Consider the following 6,006-nt stretch of genomic DNA (forward strand, 5'->3'; position numbering starts at 1 on the left):
CGCACTCTGTCACTGGGCTAGAGCACGGCGGGCTTTTCCTCGGAGACACAATTCTGTGTACTCCATCATGGGTATCCGAACGCGCAGTGCTCGTGTGCCCGTTTTGCTCTAGTTTTGCTATCCGACTCTCTACTTCTTCCATTCGTTTCGTGGAGTTCGCAACCGCGATATTACCTTGAGTTTTTAAGAATGCTAGGGATTTTGAGTGGGATTGTGTTGTACGTCGCAAGCGCCCTGCGAGTTTAGAAGTTGCTTCCGCGACTTTCATTGCCCCTGTTGCTGCAGTTTTGGCAAGGCCTGCTACTTTTTGTGCTACCGTTGACATTTGTTTTGCTTCTCCACATTCTTTCTTTATTGTTAATAATTCCCCACGAATTTCCCCTATATGCGAAATTATTGCCTCCGTGTCCTTCTTACGCTGTTCGTCAGCTTCTTCCTTCTCCTTCTTACGTTGTTTCTCCTCTTCTTCCTTCTCCTTCTTACGTTGTTTCTCCTCTTCTTCCTTCTCCTTCTTACGCTGTTCGTCAGCTTCTTCCTTCTCCTTCTTACGTTGTTTCTCCTCTTCTTCCTTCTCCCTCTTACGCTGTTCGTCAGCTTCTTCCTTCTCCTTCTTACGTTGTTTCTCCTCTTCTTCCTTCTCCCTCTTACGCTGTTCGTCAGCTTCTTCCTGCTTCTTACGCTGTTCGTCAGCTTCTTCTTTCATTGATCGTAGGAAGCTCAGTATTGGGTTTACGTCATCTTCTTGATCCTCTTCAAACATGGGCGATGTAACTCTGGACACCTGGGCGCTAGAGCTCTGACGTGACCGAGCTGGCCTCTGTCTGCACTCGTTCGTTTGACTATAAACTTCTGCTACCGTCTCGACCTGTGTGCCTGTCTCTGTTTCATCCTCTACTTCACTATCATAATCACGGCCGCAACGCAGCTCTGAGATCGCGTCCAAATCACCTTCCTCATCAATGCCCCTGGCGTCCTGTCCTGCTAAAAATGTGCCCATCTCATCTCCGAACCTATTCCCGTCAGTAAACTGCCCCTTATCCATTATGCTATCCTCTTTTGTTTTAGCTTCGCCCGATAATAGTCGTGCCTTACTTCTCGTTATCATTCATAAAAACAAATTCATCTAAAATGCACAATAAAATTAATCTACTCCATATATTTTTTACACATAAACATAAAATTTCAACAACGCTGTTCCAACGCTGTAATCACAAACACAATTTGATGTGGTACAGAAACCGCACACAAATCCGACGAAGTGCGATGCGGTACAGACACCACATCAGCGAAACACAAAAAAAACAATGAACAAAAAATATATACACTGAAAACAAAAACTGTAGTCATGCGCCGCTACTTAAAACTAAACGCGGAACTACCAAAAAAAACTTGGGTATTAATCATTAAAAAAAATAGAGAGAAAAAAAATTGAATGTTCCTACTAAGAATCCTGTTTGTTTATCAGAGATTCACAGGAAAGATCCGAGGCCAAGGGTCGCCATATTATGCGAGGTGCCGGGGCTAGTAGTGTATTTATCACTAAATTCTACTAGAATCCACATGTGTAAATCATGCTCTAAGCCCCCCCTATTCTAACTCCGACTTTTGCTGTTGCACAAGGATAAAACAAATACGCGAACTGACTCTAATCAACCCTGCTAGTGGAGTAGAAGAGAGTTTGGCATCTGCAATAATTTAATTTGATAAATAAGTTAAATAAACAAAGGTTTCATTAGCATAGTGAGGAATGATAGGGTTGCTCTATTGATTAACAGAAAGAAAGTTCTGTCCAAAATAACAATATGATTTATTAAGATTAAACGCAGAATAGTAAAAGAGACACAGGAAATATAAAACATCAAATTGGCTAAAATTGGAGATTCATACAAACACAGTAAAGGTGAAGTTGTCCCTAACTTAGATCGTGAGGTTTAAGACGAAGTGGTATGTGGAGCCAATTCCTTTCCACTCAAATCTCAAGAGAGACACACAGCTAACCCAATAGTAATTGCTGCTACTCGAAACTGAACAAAGTTAGAAAAGGATGAACAGGCGCGCTCTGCTGAGCTCTGATTATCACCTAGGAAAATCCCTATCTGCCGGTGCTGCGGACGTACATTACCAACAGTCTTCTTATCTCCCAGAACACGATCTGGCGTACCGCAGGCGAGGGCTGGTTGCTCCGACGTCCTCGACCGAAAGGCGACTGCCGACTACCCAGAGCACCCGCACAGGCCGAACACCGAACATTCCCGCCCCCACGACAGTGGCCGTGGTTACGTTCCAATCAGCAACTCGAAAACCGGCGGAAATTCCACTCCATTGCCGGAGCACTACCATTCCACCAATGGAGATTCTTGGCGCCAATTTCTGTGCTGATTTTGCAGAAAGTGCGGGAATTTTCCCGCCACAACTGCGTGGGTACACAAGTCATTCCCACGCCTCGCTGGTAGCCCGCCAGAAAGTGTTTTCGCAAAGTTTCTCTGAAGTAACGGAACCTCTAGCCCAGCCGCTACTTCACACCCCAGCGGGCGTGTCTCTTGACAATGTCGGCGTCTGAAAAGCATTCACTCGACTGCCTCACACACGTCGGCTTAACTCTCTCCAGTTCCACAGAGCCCGCCTGTCACCGGCCCACCCGGGTGACGAGAGACGCTGCGTGGGAAGTACGCGTGTTAAGGAAAAGCAACCCTCCACCGCATGCAACTAGAGAGGAGAATCGTAAGATAGAAATATGAGAGGGGGCTCATGCCACCTCTCACTTTCAGTTTCACAAAAAGTTCTTTCGACTTTCCTATATGCTGATTTATTTCTTCCGACAGTCATGTCTTTTCGATTTCTTCACATTTTTAAGCAACTACTTCATCTCTGATTTCTCAGCAACTTGTATTTTTGTATTCCTGAATTTCTCTTAACATTTTTGTACTTCCTTCTTTCATTGATCATCAGCAGTATTTCCTCTGTTACCAATGAAATCCTTCACAGTTACGTTCTTTATACCTATGTTTATCATTCCGTTTTAGAGATTTCCATTCAGCTTCAACTGAATTGCCTTCTGAGCTATTCGTTATTGCAGTGTCTATAGTCTCAGAGAACTACAAGTATACCTCTTTATTCCTTAGCACTTCCGTACCCCAATTCTTTGCGTATTGATTCTTCCTGACGAGTCTCTTAATCTTCAGCCTACTCTTCATCACTTGTAAATTGTGATCTGGGTCTGTATCTGCTTCTGTGTACGCCTTACAATGTGCTACCTGATTCGGGAATCACTGCCTATGACGTAATCTAACCAAGATATACTCGTATCTGCCAATCTTTTCCAAATATACCTCCTCTTGTGATTCGTGAACAGAGTATTCGTTATTACTAGCTGAAATTTATAGCAGAATTCAGTCTAACAGTCCCACTACCAAGCCCATATTCTCCAGTAACTCTTTCTTTTACTTCTTCCCCTACAACCACATTGCAGTCCCCCATGACTGTTAGGTCCTCATTTCCCTTTACGTACTGAATTACCCATTCAATATCCTTATATACTTGCTCTATCTCTTCGTCATCGGCTTTCGATATCAGAGTGTCTACCTGAGCTATTGTTGTCTGTGTTGTTTTGTTGTCGATTCTGATGCGGACAACCCTATCACTGAACTGTTGCCCTTAACTCATCCTTAATCTTACCTTCCTATTCAAAACGAATCATAATCCCGTTATAACATTGCTATTGGTGTTACCCTATACTTATCTCACCAGAAATCCTGGCATTCTGTCTATTTCACTTCACTGACCCCTACTATATCCAGAATGAACCTTAGCATTTCCCTTTTCGTATTTTCTAGTCACTCTACCGTGCTGCATAATATATTCTCGAAACTTTCGTACCGAGACCAGGAAGTAACTCGTCTGCAGCAGTGAGATATTGGTGGCTCAAGACGCATATGGATGTTTGTAGCACTGCACGCTATAAACTTCCACAGCACCTGGGGAACGGTTCAGTAGGACGCGTGTACACGTTACCTGCAGCAAAACGGCTAGATCTGAATTTGTGGATGTTTCACCAAGTCGAACGTCTGCGGCCAGTAGTCGTTTGCTTGCATTTTCGGTCAATGCGCTGACAGTACTGTGTGAGGTACTAACTGATGTCTGCTGTGTTACTGTTTTGTACTTATCTCTACTTCATACAGTTACCTATGAAACGTCCCCTTAGAAAAATTATAAATGACTGTGCTTTGACTGACACACAATATTTTTTAGCGCAACGCAATCTGACTTTCAATAATCCCTACAAAAGGATGGCCCTGACTAGCAATAACCTATACCTTTCATGAATCACTTACCTCACAAAAATATTCATTACTCGAACTACTGCAATACAGCGAGCGCCAATACTGCCAACTAAATAAAAGATTCTAACTACTGAAGGGACTAACTACTGATAGGCGTAGTTAGCAAAATGAAAGATTCTGATAAAGAACAAACAATGTATTTACCTTAATAGTGTTCAAGTTCATGACATCCAGTCTTCACGTCCAGATCATCCGCTCTCAAAACTCCGCCATCTCACTCCCCACATCCACCACTGCTGGCGGCTCACCTCCAACTGCGCAACGCTACGCCCTGTTAACAGCTAACTGCCCAACACTACAATAGCAAATTTCAACAATGCCACCCAGCCACAGACTTCCCACAGCACAGCCAGTGATTTTCATACAGAGCGCTATGTGGCGGTGGCGTTACCAACAAAAAAACCTAAACAGCCTACTTACACCTATCCTTTTGACAAGTGTACGTAATTTTTGCAGTTAGGAACTTCAGTGAACATTTCAGTACATAATACAATTTCAGGTTCGATTATGAACACCATTTAAACGATTTTAACCTCCGTTTGTGATTTGTGATATAAAGGAAGGATGAAGCAGGGTTAAGGTTGCAGGAGGCAGGTTGAGCCTGCTCCATTCCTCCCTCGGTGCAGCTCCTCATCTCATGATGGTCCATGTGGTTTCTGCACCTTCTCCTACCACTCCCTAAAATCTGTCAATTTACAGATAACGCACAGTACAATCGGTTGCTGCACTCGCTTCAATATGTCTGCGACAATATAAACAACATACAGTATCGCATGTTTCCTGTAAAATAAGTTAAAAGGCACTTTCATGACGTCCAGAGAGAAAGAAGGCTATAAAATCGTCACTTTAGTGTAACATCAAAGTAACTTAAAATAGCTTTTAGCTAAGTTCCGATTTTCTTTTGAAAACTGATTTCTTTTTACTGAAAAAGGAGTTACCCACTTGTTTCACTGGTTCGGATGACGAGCTGCCTACTTGTGATTTACAAAATAAAGCAACTGCTAATCATAAACGTATTTATTTGCAAAGAAATATGCAGTAATGTTGAAATATGTCGTAAGTGTTTTAATCACACGTTTGATCTCGATTCCTCAGAAATTAAAGTCATTCATTCACTTTTACTCCTTGAAACAAAACAAAAATTTGGAAACCAATGTCACATTTGGAACTCACTCACCACATCTGCAGAAGATGATAAACATCCGTCTAGATCTCCTTGATGTGGTAAGTTATCCCAAAATGGCTGATATTTCAATCCTAGTGCAGGAGCACTGATTTGAACAGAGACACTTTTTTTTGCGTTTACTCTCTTACAGACAGGACGGATGTGTACAAAGATTCGATGTCATTACAGGAGGTAATGAATGTGATGTTACGTGAAGGGCTTATGAATTTTATTCTTGTCACAGAGTGACAGAAATCAGATTTAACAACCGTTAAACTTGCATCTAACTCCTCAGACTATCCACTACTTCACTTGTGTTTTCGCCAGTTCTTTCCTTCATCGCTACATCCACTACACTTTTATGGATTCCTAGGGGATTCAAAAACGTGTTCTTACATACTTAGATTTGTGCTCTTCTTTGTGACAACAAGAAGATAATAGTGATGTTTCTTTTTGAATCCACTCTTGCGCTAGTCTATATACATATGTTCTCTGTGTTTC

The sequence above is a fragment of the Schistocerca nitens genome, chromosome 8 (assembly GCF_023898315.1).
Source record: "Schistocerca nitens isolate TAMUIC-IGC-003100 chromosome 8, iqSchNite1.1, whole genome shotgun sequence".
Lineage (NCBI taxonomy): Eukaryota > Metazoa > Arthropoda > Insecta > Orthoptera > Acrididae > Schistocerca > Schistocerca nitens.